Raw genomic sequence first — 19067 nt, 5'->3', positions numbered from 1 at the left:
TCACACAGTAAAGGCAGGAACTGTGTGCAGCAGATTGGTGTGACGTGGGAGTAATAACTAGTGTGAAAACTGAAGAGTATCGGTAAAGAAAAATACACCCCAAAATGTGTGGGGATGGATATGCCAGTGAGGTGGATTCAGGATTCCCGGAACTGAATGATGTGTGATTCATCCTATTTCTCTGGGCATATACTGGATTAATTCTCACATCATACTGTTTTTAACTTTCCTTTTTTTTTTTTTTTTTAGATCACAATCGTCTTATAAGAGGGAATAAGGTTGTGATGGTGCTGCTGCTGCTGATGATGATGATGATGATGATGGTAATCAACTCATTACTTATGTTTCTGGGTTTAAAATTTGATCTGTGTGATTAATTAAAAGAATTTTAAAGTGATGCTTTTTGTTTGTTTATCAATGATGTGAAACTATCACAGTTGCTGTGAGAACAATTTGCATTAACTTTTGTAGAGCATTTATTTAAGTTATATTTGTGGCCACGGAACTTGCCTTTGATCTTCAACTCAAGCAATACCCTTGTGTAAAACTTATAACTTTTATTACATATTCTCTTATAATATATTTGTCTTTAATCTCTGTCCGTCCTGCCATTCTTCCGGAACGGGAATATAATTACCATCTGGTTATGGTACAACCTGCAATTCCATATTACCTCCTTCGGTTCACTGGGTCCCTGGGCCAGGCTACTGTATTCCACAACACTTGTGACACTGAGTCCAGTTCCCTTGGACTGAGGAGGCTCTCTACCACCACCACCCCCTCCCCCCCTCTTTTTTTTTTTTTCATACTGCCAGTTAATATTCGTTTCTATAATATTTTTGATATATTTAGATTTATTAGAAAGATACACAAGGACTACGGAAAATATGCAAGTGAGATAGGGAAAATATATCACTAAGGAAGAGGTGTTGGGGAGCCTCCTTAAATCACGATAATACGGCTGTCACACAAGACTCTCAGATTCTGTTCAGTAAGTCCATAGCTGTAGTTAACGAATATGAAATTATCTAGATGAATATCAGGAAAAATAGTTCCGCCGAAGTTTTTATAACAACTCCCTTTGATATATGTGAAGTGAGCACGATCAGGTTAATCGAGTTACAGCTTTACAAATTTCGTTGCATCATCATCATCATCATCATCACAACTTTCCCAGCTATAAATATCAACATAGCATAATCCCCACCACCACCATCATCATGCTCAACATAACCCTGTCACCCACATATTTTATCTGGGGCAGGAGGGATCCAGAAATATGCACTGAAATAATGGCAACAGCACACAACAAGACTGTGTCGGTGTGAACTGGTTGCAGGGAAAGAAAGGCACAAGTAGGTGGAGAGAGAGAGAGAGAGAGAGAGAGAGAGAGAAGATGGAGGACAAGGTTGGGAACAATTTTTCATCTCGTGGTACGTGAAATACTGGGAAGATAAAACCATATCAACCAGTTCACTGAAATGACCAAGATACAGGACAACATAGGTAGAAACTGCACATCATGTATGTGTGTGTGTGTGTGTGTGTGTGTGTGTGTGTGTGTGTGTGTGTGTGTGTGTGTGTGTCTGTGTGTGTGTGTGTGTGTGTGTGTAATGTAAATAAATTGCTAATGAATAGGGGCTATAGAACCTGTCATATAACACAGAACAGAGACCCTGTAAATCCTAGACAGTTACCCATAAATCCTGAGTGAGTTTTATCTTAATCACTGTGATGATAATTACTGTGATGTTTAGCCAACTGTTTACATAGTTCACTTTGACAACCGATCATCATCAGACGACTCCCTGTGGAGTGTACCAAATTAATGAATTAGCATGTCTTCGTAGAAATAAACTTTTATCATAGATCGTCTTTTTTCATATTATTACTCAAATATGTACATTAATATTTGGTTGTGAAGTTTTTGGCTGCTGTATATGTAAAGGCAAACGTATATAGAAGCAGTTCCAAACACAAATCAAACTTACGAAAGCTTATAAATTTGGTCCCTGATTCAATAATACTGTCTCTATTGATCACAGTCAACCCCATAAATCCCGGTTGGCTCTGGTCTTAACTACAATATTAGTAATCAGTGAGTCAACGATGCCGGTTCTCCCCTCCGACGAGGCCAGAGTTACTGCAGCAATAAACTGCCACGACACAGTCACTGCATTGGAAAATTTACTGCGGTGTCACTGGTGTTATGGACGAACACAGTGAGTGTGTGTGTGTGTGTGTGTGTGTGTGTGTGTGTGTGTGTGTGTGTGTGTGTGTGTGTAATGAAATATTAGTGGACTAGCTGTGCACCGCCTCAGTAGAGTTTTCAATATATTGTTAAAAGAGTCTGTGTTCCTGCTAAGGAAAACCATTTGTAGAAGGTGGCTTAGAGGTATGTAAGGGAGTATGCCTCAAGGGTGTTAGGGAGTGGGTTATAGGGGTATAAGAAAGTGGCTTAGAGGGGCGTTACAAGGTGGCTTATTAGGGTGTAAGATGATGGCTTATGGGAGTGAAAGAGGGTGGCTTAGAGGGATGTAAGAGGGTTGCTTAGAGGAATGTAGTAGGGTGGCCTGGAAGGATGTAAGAAGGTGGCTTTGAAGGATATAAGAAGGTGGCTTAGAGGTGTATAAGAGGGTGGTTTAGGAAGTGGGAAATTTATAAAATGTGGCTTGAACAGTTGTGAGTACTCTCTCGTCAAAAGACTAGTATAAATACAGATAGTTTGTTAGTACTGTTATTGGCAAATGTGGGTGTAGTTCCTTATCATCCGGACTGTCTACCAGGCCAAAGTATTAAATAAATCTGAATTAAAAGGAGGATGTGGTCAAGTTACTGAGATCCTGTGAATGAAGCCCCATATCTTTGCCTTACTTGCCTCCTCTTTGCTTGTCAATCGTGCCTCCTCTCTGCCTCGCCGTGACCCAGATCGCTGCCTGCCCTGCTTCCCTTCCTGCCTTGCACCAGAGTTCTGGTCAGTATATTTTCTTGCTTGTCTCTGCCGCCCATACCACCCGCCTCACCCTATCTGTCTTCCTACATGCCTGCCGGAATCATTCTTCCATTTGCAGTTATCTCTCTCATTTCTTTTTTGTTTACCTGCCTTTCTGCCTACCTTCCTACTTACCTGCCTGCTTGCCAGTCCTTTCCTTTTTCATCTCGCTGCTTTTTCTCTGCCTCCCTACTTTCATATTTGCCTGTTTACCTGCCTGCTTGACTTTCTTCCTGTCTTTTTACCTGCGCTCCCTGATTTTCAGCCTGTGTATCTCCTTTTGTACCACGACCCTTCACCCCCTCCCGTCCTGCATCACCTCCCCCCCCCCCTCTCTTTAACGAAATCTGTGCAGCGACTTGAGGCACCAGGTATGAACTAGCAGTGGCAGTGTGCTTACCCTCTTGTTTTTATTATTATTGTTAATGTTCTGGCTATGTTTGCGGGAAAACTGAAATAACACCATCATGCCCATCCTGGACAATCTACAACGCTCATTTTCACAGAGCGATTTACTACGCCTTGCCTCACTATACACGATCATCACAGCCCGTCCCGACCACTCGTCTCCACCCCACCATCACACTTTCTCTAACCTCACTCCCGCACATACATTTAATACAGATCTGTGGCTTACACCTGACTGCCAACGCCGCCCGTCATACATCACTGATCTTCACAGGGTGTACTCCTCCCACTCTGCCACACCATCCACCACCATCTTGGCCAGTTCCACCAAACATTGTCTGCTAACCACACCCATTTTCGCTCCCCTAACTTTGAAATATACCTCACCGACCCCATTACTGCACCCATTTAGGTATTTTATGTTTAAGGATATGCCGTACAGCATGTCGAGAAAATTCCATAAACTGAAAATTTTGGATGATGATGTATTCTACAATATGTAATGTACATATTGTACATTACATATTGTACAATGTAAATGAGTGAAGACAGAAGGAATGCCAACAGGCGTGGCGTCCCTCCCGCACACCCCGGGACGGGAGACACCACCCACCATGCACCTCAAGGTCTGGGTCCGTAGGCATTATTATTATTATCATTTATACATCTATTTATTTTTTTGGTCGCATACAGAAAGCTGGTGTGTTCTCTCCATATTTATGGTTATATTTACCTCTCATTTCTTTCACTGCTCCAAGGTTCTAAAAATCTTTCACCACTTAGTTTTTCCATTCACAAGCACATATCACTACGAGACAGAATATCTCTTAACAAGTATCGGTTTACTCTCATCACTTCAGTGGACATCACCGCCCACAGACACTGATATTTTCATGGCTCAATATCCCTGACACTACTAGATATGTTTAAAGGGAAGGACGCTGAAATTTAGTTATATAAATACTGTTTTGAAAATTCTGTATATTTACATCGGGCTTTTTGCATGGCCAGTGAGATGTTGAAACGATATTATCCCAGAACAGTCAGTGTTTACTTCCATAAATAGAAATTCACGTAACAGGAATGACACCCACTATAAAATTGACAGTGGACGTAATAGGTTCTACCTTACAGGCGTTCCGAGACCGAATGACTTGATAGGAAGACATGTGTTCTTAGTTACATCTTACTATGTCAAGCCAAGTTTATTCACCTCAAGGAGAACGCCTCATGGTAAAGTGGTCATAAAGGACACATCTCACCTCGACAGCGTGAAAAGTTTCCCCGAAATTGCTTAGAAGCTTTTGAAGAAAGCAAGAATATAATTCCTTCGTTGCAATGAAGTGGTTAACTAAATGTACGGCGGTCAGGCTCCTCATTATAGATTCATAAATTCCACCATAACTGCTTTACCTACCTGGATATTCTCACAACTACAGTCTGTCATAATTTACACACTGAGGCAATTCCACCCTCCCTTTTTCCCGCTCCCATGGCAGGACGACATGGATGACCTGCCAAGCAGATCAAGGTAAGGGTTCGAGTTTTTTTTCTTATCATAAAGCCGTCAGTAAAACTGTCCCCTCCAGACTCTGACAACAGTTGCCTTTCATTGCTTTTAGTGGACTCAGGTTCTGAAAATTCTGTCAATATTTCAGGTTTTTCCATTAATGAGCACATCACTTTGCCAGTGAAAACAACCATCGCATTATTGTGCAGTACATTTTGTAAACCCTGCCGCAAACAGACACTGGCATTTTATTAATTTTGAACCGATTATATCACAGTCAAGGAAAAGCATTCGGTAGCCGAATGCTAATCGCCCACCAGAGTATGTTGTTGGCCACGCCAAAGATTTTGGCCATATCTTGATAACCTGAAGGTTTCACGTTGACAGCTCAAGTCGTTCATGAGATATAATGGTACTAAAGGCGGGCGATAAAAACTGCTTGACTTTAACAACCATTTTCGTGACCCTGACGTTGACCCCAAGTGCCCATTTTCGATCTTGGTCAAGATTTTAGCTATATCTTGATACCCTGAATATTTCATGTTGATAGCTCGAGCCGTTCATGAGATATAATGGTAAAACACACACACACACACACACACACACACACACACACAGAGGAAGACAAAAACATTACCGCTCCGCCTTAAATTGGGCGATAATAAATATGTGCAAACAGAAGGGCGTAAATAGCTAGTTTATATGCAGTTCTGAAGTTTCTGTATATTTACAGTACAGTGACCGGGTGGCATGGTGGGTGAAGGGCGAGACTGAAAATTTAAAGACCCTGGAACGAATCCTCAGACTTGTGATTACGTTTATTAATAAAAATCTTGTGGAATTAGACGCTTAAATACAGCTTCCGTTGTATTAAATTTTGGGTGGTTGGATAGCTCAGTCGGTAAGCTGCTGTATCCACGTACTTACCAGCGCTGGTTCGAATCCTCACAGTTTCTAATTTATTAATAAAAATGTTGCAGAATTAGACGCTTAAATATACCTTCCGTTGTATTAAATTTTGGTGCCAGAGTGGCACTTGCTGACCCGTCATTGGCCATCTGGCCGTGCGGGTGGGACTTGCTGACCTGTGACTGGTCTATGACCGTCTGGATGGGACTTGCTGACTTGTGACTGGTCTATGACAGTCTGGGTGGGACTTGCTGACCTGTGACTGGTCTATGACCGTCTGGGTGGGACTTGCTGACCTGTGACTGGTCTATGACCGTCTGGGTGGGACTTGCTGACCTATGACTGGTCTCTGACCACTGTAATTCAAACGTAAACACACTGGAACTGAATTGGAATTGATTAATAAAACTATGAATTGGAAATGAATTGGAATTGATTAATACAATTGTGAACTGGAATTGAATTGGAATTGATAAAAATATAAATATAAAATTAATTGAATTGAATTGAACTCGTTATCAATGAACTGATATGGATTGATAACTGAATTGATAAAATAATTTTTCTTTCTGTATTATGGAAATACAATATTGCACAATAATTAACTTACAATATACTCAAATAAACAGTAAAATATACAGTTTGCTGTCACAAAAAATTAAAAATATATCAAATGAAGTATCCGTTAGATTAATGTTACTGGGTATATTAAAATTGATTTTGAATTGAAAACATTTTAACTGAATGAAATATCGACCATAATGAAATGAACTGAATTGAATTGAAGATTTCTATTTTTACGAATGAATTGACTTGAATTGGAACTGGTTCATTCAAATTTTATTCTGAACTGGAATTGAAATGAAAAAATTGAAGTGACCCCAGCCCTGGCCACCACAGCCATCCAAACCCTGCAGCCAAACAACATCCTTCAAGAACCACCAGTAGATAGACTTCCCTCAGCATATTTCCTACCCTGAGAGACACGAGTACACCCAGCCAGACTGTGATTCGGCCACCACCCTTCACTGCTACAGTACCAACAATAAATACAACTTACACTGCAATGCACACCACCACACCACAAAACACCACACACTCACCACGTGCACCACAATATCACAGCAGCCAGACCTTCAACATAACCTTAACAAAACACCACTGGCAGCGACCGGTCCAAGTCTCCGATCTCCTGCGGTCCACTGGGACCACGAGATGGGAAACTAGAACAAATGTAAAATCCACTATTTATTCTGCACCCGTTGACATACCTTACACACCACCATACTTTACCACTTGGGTCATAACTCATTTTATTAATGAAATTATTATTTCCACGTAAGCATGGCATTGTTGTTGGCACAGCCATAGCACCCACCAGTACTACCACCCTGCCCCATCATCCACCAGCATCTCTGCCTCTCCTCGTGACAATCAAAGGGGCGAGATGTGGGTGAGGGCAATGGGCTGAGATGGTGGTGGCCGGTGAGGCAATGGGTGTGATGGTCCTGAAGTGGCCTGCATGACTTGAAGTGGACTGAATAGACTAAAATGACTTGAATGGACTGAAATGAATGGACTGAAATAGTATGAATAAGCTAGCAGGGTAAATGGTTCTAAAATGACCTGAACTGACCTGATTAGTTTTGACTGGACTTGAATAGCCTTGAAATCTCCATGTTGACCTGAGTGGACTGGAGTCGACCTGAATGGACGTAAAGGATGTGAGTAAAACTGGTGTGAATGAACGGGGACTGACATGACTGGGCCATATGGACGTGGATGGCGTCAAGTAGCCTGGTGAAAAAGACACGTAAATAGACGGAGGGCTGGGTTGTACAGTGTTCCTTGCATGTGTGGTAAAGACTACATATTATATAGATAGATAGATAAATAGATAGATAGAGAGACAGATAGAAGCAGGAAGTCAAATGATGAGAAGGTGTTGTGTCTGCGAGAATCGAGCAATGCTAAACATGCTTACACTGAGGAAAGCTGACGACAGCGGCCAGTAAGGAGATGATGCAGTTAGCTGTCAGCAGTCCTTTCGTGAACAAAGACCCACGAGGAACACACGTGACACACCCCTGCTACACCAGAATTTAGGAAAGAGAGCTCAGACCTAGATTAGCCACCGAACAGGCTAGAGAGAAGGAGACAAGCGACCCTAGAGAGAGGTCGAGACGGAGATTAGCCTTAGAACAGAGAAAGAGAGAGAGATAGCGAGACAGGGAGGTAGCTACCCGGGACTTATACTCTTATACCTGTTTAATATTTCCAAGACAAATAAAAATAGTCCCATACTATTCTTTACCTCTCCCGTCACTACATGACATCTGGTGGGGAAACTACTACAAGATATAAAAGCCGCTCGACCACAAGTCTAAAATATACTTCTCTACAAGTAACTACAAAGTCTTTATGACTGGTGACATGATTAGGGGTATAAACAAAAGGATCATTGAACACAACTGTGACATGAGCAGATTCAACGTAAGCAATGCTGTTGTCAAATATTGCAGTGATATTAGCAACTTTATTCAAGACAATGGAATTTTTGTGTTAGCCAAACCCTTGGTACGCCTGGTCAACTAGCGGACAACATATTCAGCTTCTTTGACGTAAAGAATGTTGTCACAACTCTGGCCTACATTACTGAAGGCGATCATTGTGTCAGTACACTTGAAGTCGCGGGTTCGACACCCGGGGCGACCACTGGTAGGGTGTTTTTACCCCAGTCTGTTGGCACCTGGAAATGGAACAGAGACCTGGATTTGTAAACCGACGGTTGCGTGGTGAGATGTGTGGGAATGTTTAGGTGTTTTCCTTGTCATTCACGCAGCTCCACAATTCCTTCCATTTAAATTTTTAGTATGACATACAAAGAGTACGTGAATATCATTATATCTCATGTATTCCCTGAGGAAAAGCCAAAAATGACGACGCCCCCACAAGTGAATTATTTCAAGCAAATAATCACCACACACCAATATCTGGTGCGGCAAGTCTTTGTTGAAGGATGATTTGTGTTGTGACAGTGAGGTGCATGAGGTTAGTGTGTTGTGGTGTGGGTGGCTGCATTGCGGTGTGGGCATAGTGGATTGTTTGTCAGTTGTATGTTGGGTTGGTATTGTAGCAGGGAAGGGTGAGGGCCACATCGTAGTCTGTCTAAGTGCCCTGGTGTCTCTCTGGGTAGGGTAGGATCTGAGGGGTGGATGTCTGATGGTGGTTCAGGAAAGATGTACGGTAGTTTGGCGGCAGGTTTTCCATGGATGTGGTGGCTGTGTGTTTTTGTAACTTACCGGGTATGTGTTTGTGAAGTGTAATGTTGGGTGGAGGAGTAGGGTTATTACTGAGGCATTCTGTATCGTGTGTGTGTGTGTGTGTGTGTGTGTGTGTGTGTGTGTGTGTGTGTGTGTGTGTGTGTGTGTGTGTGTGTGTGTGTGCGTGTGTGTGTGTGTGTGTGTGTGTGTGTGTGTGTGTGTGTGTGTGTGTGTGTGTGTGTGTGTGTGTGTGTGTGTGTGTGTAGCATAATAAGTGATTTTATAATACAAAATGAAAGTATACAAAAAACTGATGATTATAATTTTATGATTAGAATAATCACAATATGAGACATGATGGAAGAATGGTATGTAGAAGGCGAGGAAGACCGAGATAGATAGACTCGCTGTCGTCTCTGTGTGGCCGGGTGTCAGTCTCCTCGGGTAGAACTTCCTTCTTTGTATATATCTGTTTAGCTGTCAGTCTATCAGGCTTTTTCCTTATCTACTTATTTATCTGTGTGTACCTGTCTGTTGTACCTTTCAGTAAGAGGTTACCTTAACCCTTCCACCAAATGAAGTATTTTTCAGTGTCAAATACAATTACAGTATTTCATTCTTGTCTAATCCTTAACCCTTCCACCAACTTTGATTATAATTATATCAGTACTATTTGTGTTAACCTTGCCTACCTTGGCATTTGACTTTTACCTGTAACCTTGAACTTTGAATGTTTTTTGCTCAAAATGGAATCCATTTATTCATGCCTTTGCCTCAACCATTCGACAAGGTTTGCTGTAAATCCGAGACAATATTTACGTTAACCTTGCCCTGTGATCATGACCTTTTACAATACCATTGCCTCTATAAACAAGAGATTTATTCCTTCGGTTACCTTCAGTCATTAACTAAGATTTGTTAAAATCGGAACAATTAGTATGGGTTATTTTGTTGGCAGTCACCGAACACATGTCGGACTTTAACAATGCCCTGTGTCCTTGAATTTCGATTTTTCTCAGAACTGAAACTTTTCATTCCTACTGAACCTTAACTCTTCCAGCTTTAGTCAAAGCTGGATAAAGACCATCCATATTGACTATGCTAGGTCAGTGTTTGACCCAGCCCTCTGATCCTGACCTTTGAATTGTTATTCTCAAAAACCTGGATTGCTCATTTGCTGACCCACAACCCATCAGCCCGTTTGGCTAAAATCTAATAAAAATTGTTTAAGTTATTTTGTTAACACACACACACACACACACACACACACACACACACACACACACACACACACACACACACACACACACATGGCACCCAACTTCGCTTCAAGGGTCACAAGTGTCAAAATACACCATCGAGTGGAAGGTGTTATTTTGAATTAAAATTTTCATCTCTCTCCCTTAATTTGTTGTTCATTTAATCTTGGCCAGGCTTTTCATCTCTCCGTCTCAAATTCCGTCATACTCTGCCTTCCTTTCTTCTGTTGTTGTCCTTTCTTGCTCTTTCTTTTTCCTTTTCATTCCTTGTCTCTTTCCTTTCCTTTTTATTACTCCTTTCTAGTTTTCTTTCGGTGGCCTTTCTTTCTTCACTGTATCAGTGATAAAATTACAAGGGAAGTAAGAGCCAGGGTGAAGTAAGGTAGAGCCGCCAGAAATTCTAACAAAGGAGACTTATGTTCAACTCGATTTAAATGATGCTCCTTTTCTTATTCTTATTTCTTTTCTTTCACTTTTTTCTTTCTGTTTCCGGTTACATTCCTTTTTCTTTTCTTTATCCTTTCTTTCATTCTTTCCACATTATCTGCTCTTCTTTTTCCCACCTTTTGTTTTATACTACATTGCTTTATCCCTTTCTCCATTTTATCTTCTTTTCATCCCTCTCTCTCCCTTACTTTCCCTTAAAGACCTCCCATTCTTTACAGATTTTTTATTTGCTTTATATATGTTTTGAAATTTCTTTACTCTTTTTCTTACTTTTTTTTTTTTTTGTAATGCCGTTCTTTTCCTCACTCTTTACTCTTCTCTTTCTTCATTCTTACTTTTCCTATTACATCAGAGCATCACAAGACACAAATTGATGGGAGAGTCGAGATGAAATAAGATAATCATTATCTTAAGTGATCTGTTGCATAGCATCATCATCATCATCACCATCATCCATACATTTTACATTATACTCGTCATTTGTAACCTACATCTCCATCATCATATCCATCAACTTTTTCTATCTATATACCTAGGCTGCTTCCCCCAAGGAAAGGGAGGTAGCCGAGACAGGACGACACACTCCCCATTTACTCATCCACACACACATTCATTCGCATCTTAGCCCCAAAGGGGAGAAGGGACAGATCCTCACAGCACCACACCGCACAAAGGTCAACTGTGCAGTGTAGCCAGTGACATCCGCAGCAGGGCCCGACAGCAGAGCTGGTTTACCCCTGCCACATCATAATAGACCCATCCCCTTACCCGCACCTGACCTGACTAGCTGATCAGACCAAATACGGGAGAATATCCCCTCAGGGCTGCGTCATCACTTATTCAGTCACAATTTCTCTCCATTTATTTCTGTCACGCACAGCCACTCTTCCTTGCTCAACAGACATCCCTCTCGCATCCAGCGCTCTCTTCACACTGTCCATCCATCCTATTCGTGGTCTTCCTCTCAGCCTTACACCTCTCACATCAGATCTAGTTATCTTTTTCACCAATCGCTCATTATCCATTCTCTCCATATGCCCAGACCATCGCAACACCCTCTGCTCAACTCTACCAGCCACCTCCCGAACAACTCCAGTTCTCCTTTGAACTTCATCATTTCTCACTCGACCCATACGTGTCACTCCACACATACCTCTCTACCAACTGTCTCAATCTCTCCTCTGAGTCAACCACAAGTGCAGTATCATCTGCAAACAGCAGCTGCTTCAGATTCCACTCTCCACCATCAACATTCATCAGACTCAGACCTCCACCTAAAACTCTTGCATTCACCTCCCTTACAACACCATCCATGTAAATATTAAACAACCATTGCGACAACACACATCCCTGCCGCGGTCCCACTCTCACGGGAAACCAATCACTCATAGTATTTCCCACTCATACACATGCTCTACTATTTGCATAAAACTTTTCACTCCTTTTAGTAACCTACCATCAAGTCCATACAATCTTAAAACAGTCCACAAAGCCTCCCTATCAATTCTATCATACGCTTTCTCTAAATCCATGAATGCCCAAAACACATCCTTGCATTTCGCTAAATACTTTTCACACACTTGTCTCACAGCGAACACCTGATCCACGCATCCCCTCCCTCTCCTAAAGCCACACTGCTCATCAATAATCACTCCCTCTAACTCTCATAATTAACACTTTACCATACACCTTACCTACAACACTCAACAGACTTATACCCCTAAAGCTAGTACATTCATACTTATCACCCTTGCCTTTATACAACGGGACCACACAAGCACTTGCCCAGTCAATTGGCGCCATACCTTTCACAAAGCACACATTCAACAGTCTTACTAACCAGTCAACAGCAGTCACTCCACCACCATTCAGGCATTCCACAGCACACCCATCCATACCTGCAGCTTTCCCTGTTTTCATCTCCTTTACTGCCTTCTCCACTTCCTCCTTCGTGATCAAAGAATCACTCAACTCTTCCAACACAATTATTCCTTGCACCCTTCCATCCGCCACAATCTCAGCCACCCTTTCCTCCTCTACATTTAACAGTCTTTCAAAATACTCTGCCCATCTCTTCCTTACTGCATCCATCTCAATTAACATCCATCCATCCTCTGCTTTTACTTGCTCTTCCTTCCCAGACTCTCTCTTTCGCATCCTTTTAACCTCCTTCCAAAACATTTTCTTATTCTGTTGAAAATTCTCAGTCAGCCGCCTACCCCACTTCTCATCTGCTGCCACTTTAGCATCACGCACAGCCCTTCTCGCTCTATTCCTCTTTTCCTTATACCTGTCATATGACACCTCATCCTTCCTCTGCAGCCACACTTCATATGCACGTCTCTTCTCAGCCACAGCCATACTTACTTCCTCGCCCCACCGTTCACTTCCTTTTCTTACACCACCACCCACACGTCTCACACCACACCTCTTCTGCATGCCCCACCACAGCACTCTTAAACAACTGCCATTCCTCCTCACCACTGCTATTTTCCTGATCTTTCACTGCGTTCCATTCATCTTTCAATTTCTCCTGATACTCTATCATTTCCTCTCTTTTATTCAACTCACTCACTTTCAAAACCTCCCTGCCACACCTAACCCTCCTAGCTCTCACCCATCTCTTACTTTCTCTTAACTTTCCCTCCACCCGGTAGTGGTCAGACATACCTCCACCCTCCCCTCTCAGAACTCTCACATCCAACAATCTTCCTATTACATTCCTAGACACAACCACATAGTCCATTAATGCTTTATCCACAACCACTCCACCCTCCTGTCTCACCCATGTACAGTATACTTATAAATATCTTTCTTTTCAAACGGCTATTTCCAATCACCTTCTCTCGCTCAACACACATCCCTATCATTCGTTTCTCATCTTCATTTCTTCCAGGCACACCATGCATACCAACTACACCTTCAACTGCTACATTTCCCACTCTAGCATTCAGATCTCCCATCATTACCACATTCACATTCTCTCCAAAACTCTGCAGACACTCATCAACATCATTCCAGAAAGTCTCCCTCTCTTCTTCATCCCTTTCACTACAAGGCCCATATGCACTCACAAACACCCACAACTCACGTTCAAACTTCGCTTTCACCCACATCTGTGGCATATCACAATCATCACACACCACCACCACCACCACTTCCACCACCAACATCATTGTTATCATTATTATTCAAAAAATAACATTATACTCGTCAGCTGTAACATGCATCACGAACGCCATAATCATATAGATTATCATCATCATCATCATTGTTACCAGCATTAGGTACGTTAGATCACAGCCACCACTATATTACAGCATCACAAGCTACAAGAGAGGTAGGAGGCGAGATGAAGTAAGGTGCAGCGGCCTGGGACTCTACTACACCTGGACTGAGTTCAAACCTTCACCCAAAGATCTAATACATCTCCTTTTCTTTTCTTCTCTCTTCCATTCCTTTAAATATATTTTGTCTATTCTTTCTCCCACTCTTATTTCTCACTATTGTTTTTCCTCTTTGTTACCTCCGCCAAGGAGGTTATGTTTTCACTCCTGTCCGTTTTTTTTTTTTTTTTTTTATTGGTTGGTTGGTTTGTGAGCAAGATTATACAAAAACTACTGGACGGGTTTCCACAAAACTTGGTAGAAGAATGGGCCTTGGCCCAGAATAGACTCCAATACATTTGGTTCGAATCCGGAGAAAGGTGAGAATCCAGGATATATATAATTATACATTTTTTTTTTTTCACTTTCTTTAAGATTGCGAGCTAGGACGTTTTTCGACATTTTCGTAAATTTTTCAGTGGATATTGCATGGATGCTGATGGCGGAGGTATGCACTCTGCTGAGTGCCATTCTAATTCAAAATGTTTTTACTTTCTCCTTCCTCTTTCGTAATAATGTTGTTTATTATAGGGGCATCATTCTTTCATTTCCTATAATATTGTATGTTTCTATCCTCTCACTTTTTGTTGTTAGTTTTCTTTATAGCTCGTTTTCTTTCGTCCTTGTCTTCTCCACTAACACCATCAGCAACAAGAGAGGTAAGAGGCAAGATGAAGTCAGGTGGAGCGGCCTGGAACACCGCTACACCTGTACCAACTTAACACCTGTGCCGTTTTATCTCATTTAGCTCTTTCTCCCTGTGTTTCTTTCCTTTTCCTTCATTTCATGTTTTGCTTCTTTCTCTTCTTCCACTTCTTCCTATTTCTTTACCAGTTTCCTTCCTTCTTTCCTTTTCTTCCTTTTGTTTTCATTTCCTTCCCCTTTTCTTCTTTCTCCTACTCATTCCAAGTGTTTTCTTTTTTCTTTGCATTTTATTTCTCTCTCTCTCTCTCTCTCTCTCTCTCTCTCTCTCTCTCTCTCTCCTTTCCTCGTTCATTACATATTGCAGCAATAATTGATCAAGGGAAGTAGTAGTCAATATCAAGTAAGGTGTAGCGGCCTGGCACACAAATATAGGTGTCTGCAGTTCCACCGTAATCAACAAGATGCACCTTTACTGGTGCATTTTTCTCATATCCTTTGTTTTTTCTTCTATCTTTTTTCGTTCGCACTATTTCTGAATCCTGATCTACTTCATTTCTTTCTTCTTTTCATTATTTTTTTTCTTCTTTGAACATAAGAACATAATAAGAGTGGATAACTATAGCAGGTTGGTTGGCCCATGGTAGGCAGCTCCTAGAACAGTGACTGAAAAACTAGAATGAGATAGGGATGGCAAAGGAGAAGGTCCTCCCCGCCCTCCAAATCCTCCAGCCGAAGCCGGCAATAAAAAGTCAGAAGGAACACCACGCAGTATAGAAAAACTGGCGTGGACATTTTATAGGAAAGTGTGAAAGGAGAAAAAGAGACTATCGTAGTGTATCCTGAAAAGGAAAAAAATATGAATTAATACTGGTTATGAGATATTTTTCATGCCCACCTCTTGTTTGTCATATGTTTATCTAGCCTGTGCTTGAAACGCTCAATGGAAGGGGCAGCAACGACATTACTACGTAGCTTATTCCTTTCATCTACTACTCTACTGCCAAACCAATTACTACCCATTTCCTTATTAAGACAGAATTTGACTAGTTTGAAACCATAACTTCTAGTTCTATCCTGTATGCTCACTTTAAGTACCTTGCTAGTATCCCCCTTATTTATCCCCTTCATCCACTTAAACACCTCAGTTAAGTCTCCCTTTACTCTACGCCTTTCTGGTGAGTGCAGAGGTAGTCTTTTTAGCCTGTCTTCATAATTATGAAAGGTTCCGAACATCATGTATCACTTTTGTCATTCGTCTCTGTACATTTTCTAAGGAATTTATGTCTGTGTTATAGTACTGACACCAAATTGCACGGCGTAGTCGAAATTTGGCCTTACTAATGCGAGATAAAGTTGTAATATTACTTCAGATGTCCTATTGCTCACGCTTCGCGAAATAAATCCTAGGACCCTATTTGCTTTACTCCCTGCACTGATACACTGTTGCCTTGGTCTGAGGTCTTTACTAACCATAACTCCTAGATCTCCCTCGCATCCCTATTGACTAATTTCTTTGTTATCTAAGTTGTATTTAGTATCTCCAATGGTCTTGCCTACGTTAATTACTTTACATTTTTCAACGTTTTATTCCATTTGAAAATTTTTAGACCATTTGGGCAATATATCGAGGTCGGTTTGTAAGTTAAGGCAATCGCCAGTCTAGTTAATGATACCCCTATTTTTGTGTCATCGGCAAATTTGCTAATACTGCTACTGATTCCTAAGTCTTGATCATATATATATATATATATATATATATATATATCTATATATATATATATATATATATATATATATATATATATATAAAATAAAGGACCGAGTACGCTACTGAACTCTGTGGAACACCGCTGGCTACTGATCCCCAATCCGACTTAGTTCCAATTATTAATACTCTCTGCTTTCGTCCCTTCAGCCAGGATTCCATCCATTTTTAGATATCGCCGTCTATACCGTGTGTTCGAACCCCTCTAATTAACCGTTCGTGTGGGACCCAATCAAAAGTTTTACTAAAGTCCAGATAATTAATATCGTAAGGTTTATTGCTTTCTACTGCCTCATAGACTTCCGAGAAGAATGTCAATAACTTTGTGAGGCAGGATCGTCCTTGCCTGAATCCGTGCTTTGTATCTTATTGATATTTCTTTCTCTTTTATAACTACGTTTTGTCTTTTACTTTCATTTGTTTTATTCATGCATTTTCTTTTTTTTCGTTTTTTTTTTCTTTTGGTTGCCTGTTTTTCCCATTATATTACAGCTTCACAAGTTACAAGAAAGGTAGTAGTCGAGAGGAAGTGCAAGTATCATCGTCCGTGTTAACCTATACTTGATAAACTAACTAGAAAACCGTCACCTTCATAGCCATCATAATTAACGTATATAACCGTCATCATCATCATCATCACTATCACCACCACTGTTAGCCACAACAGATCATATTCACCACTATATTACATCATCACACGCTACAAGAGAGGTTAGAGGCAAGATGAAGTAAGGTGGCGAGGTCTGGGATTCTACTACATCTGCACTCAGATCTAACCTTTACCTGCTTTTATTTTCGTTCATTATTTATATACCTCTTGCTCCTTTTCTGCCTTAATTTTCTTTCCTTTCATTGCTTTTCTTTTCAATATCCATCTTTCATCTAGCTTATCTATCTATCTATCTATCTGTCTGTCTATCTATCTGTCAGTCTGTCTATCTATCTGTCAATATATCCATCTGTAAATATTTCAATGTATTTTTCTATGTATCTCCTACAGCTGGACATTAGGTAGCCGGTATTTGCTCTACCGACATCATTTACCGTCAGTACGATGACGTGATTTATGATTTACTCTTGGTATCACCTACGATTTTATTCATGTAACATCCCCCTAGTAGGGCACGTGTTAATGTAGACGATACCCAGCCCCTTCAGTTACGAAACTCTGCCCTAAGATACATGCATGAAATCTTGTGGACATTGGAAAAATACAATTATAAATGGTACAGGTGTTATCTGAGTACACCTGTAGCAGTGTTCCAGGCCGCTCCACCTTGCATCATCTCGCCTCCTACCTCTTGTACCTTGTGATGTTGTAATATCGACAAGAAAAACAGAGAGAGAGGTAAAGAGGAGAGAAAAGAATAAAAGCAACAAGTGATAATGAATTGGTCAAGAAAGCTTATGAGCAAGACAGAAAATGCTTAATAGAGAAATTAATCATATGAAAGGAAAAATAAAATTGAATATAAACAAAAAAAGAAAAAAGAAGAAAATACAAGGACGAATGAAAACTAACTCCAGTATGAATAAAGATGATAGTGATGATGATGTGCTAGTAGTAATGGTGGCGATGTACTGTACGTTAGTAATGATGACGATGCTAATCTTGCTTCATCTCATGTACTACTTCTCGTGTAGCTTGTGATATAATTAAATGAAGATAGAAAACATAAGGGAAGGAGAAAATATAAAACAGAAGTAAATAAATGGGGGAATGAAATAAAAGTTGAAAGCGGAGAAAACATATATATAAAAGAAAAACAATATAAAGGAGAAATAAAAGAGGATAAATTAGAACAGAAGAGCCAAAAAAGGAAAGGAAAGGAGAAAGAACGACAGAAATAAAATAACAAAACAAAAGGCTTATAACATGGAAAATATAAAAAGAAACGTAATCTATCTATCTATCTATTGCCTGACGCCTCAATCCCGTTCGGGGTGGCCACAAACAAATCGCCTCCACGTCGCCCTGTCCCCCGCCATTTCACTGCCCCGCTCCCAACTCACACCCCCCTCTCTCATATACCTCTCCACCCCATCCTTCATCTCATCCTCGGCCTCCCCCTCCCTCTTCCCCCCTCCACCTCAATCACATACTGTACACTCTCCACATCAGTCTTTCACACTCCATCCTCTCCACATGGCCAAACCACCTCAGTGTATTCCTCCTAACGCTTCCTATCACATCCACATCCACACCACAACGCTCCTGTATATCCTCATTTGTCAGTCTATCTCTCCATGTGACTCCACAGGCTCCTCTTAAATAACTCATTTCCACTGCTCTCACTCTTGACTTGTGTCCTTCCAGTACCGTCCAAGCTTCACTTCCATACGTTAGAGTTGGTATCACAATACTGTCATGTAGTAACTTTTTCGCTTCCATGCTCACTTCCCTGCTTCTTATCACTGCTTTCAAGGAACGTAATGAAAGAGATTATTCAGCAAAATAAAAGGGTAATATATGAATGTACAGT

The sequence above is a fragment of the Coenobita brevimanus genome, chromosome 109, assembly GCF_032717465.1.
Source record: "Coenobita brevimanus isolate Jiangsu-jjx chromosome 109, ASM3271746v2, whole genome shotgun sequence".
Lineage (NCBI taxonomy): Eukaryota > Metazoa > Arthropoda > Malacostraca > Decapoda > Coenobitidae > Coenobita > Coenobita brevimanus.
The sequence above is the reverse complement of the archived record's forward strand: the minus strand, read 5'-3'. Positions refer to the sequence as shown.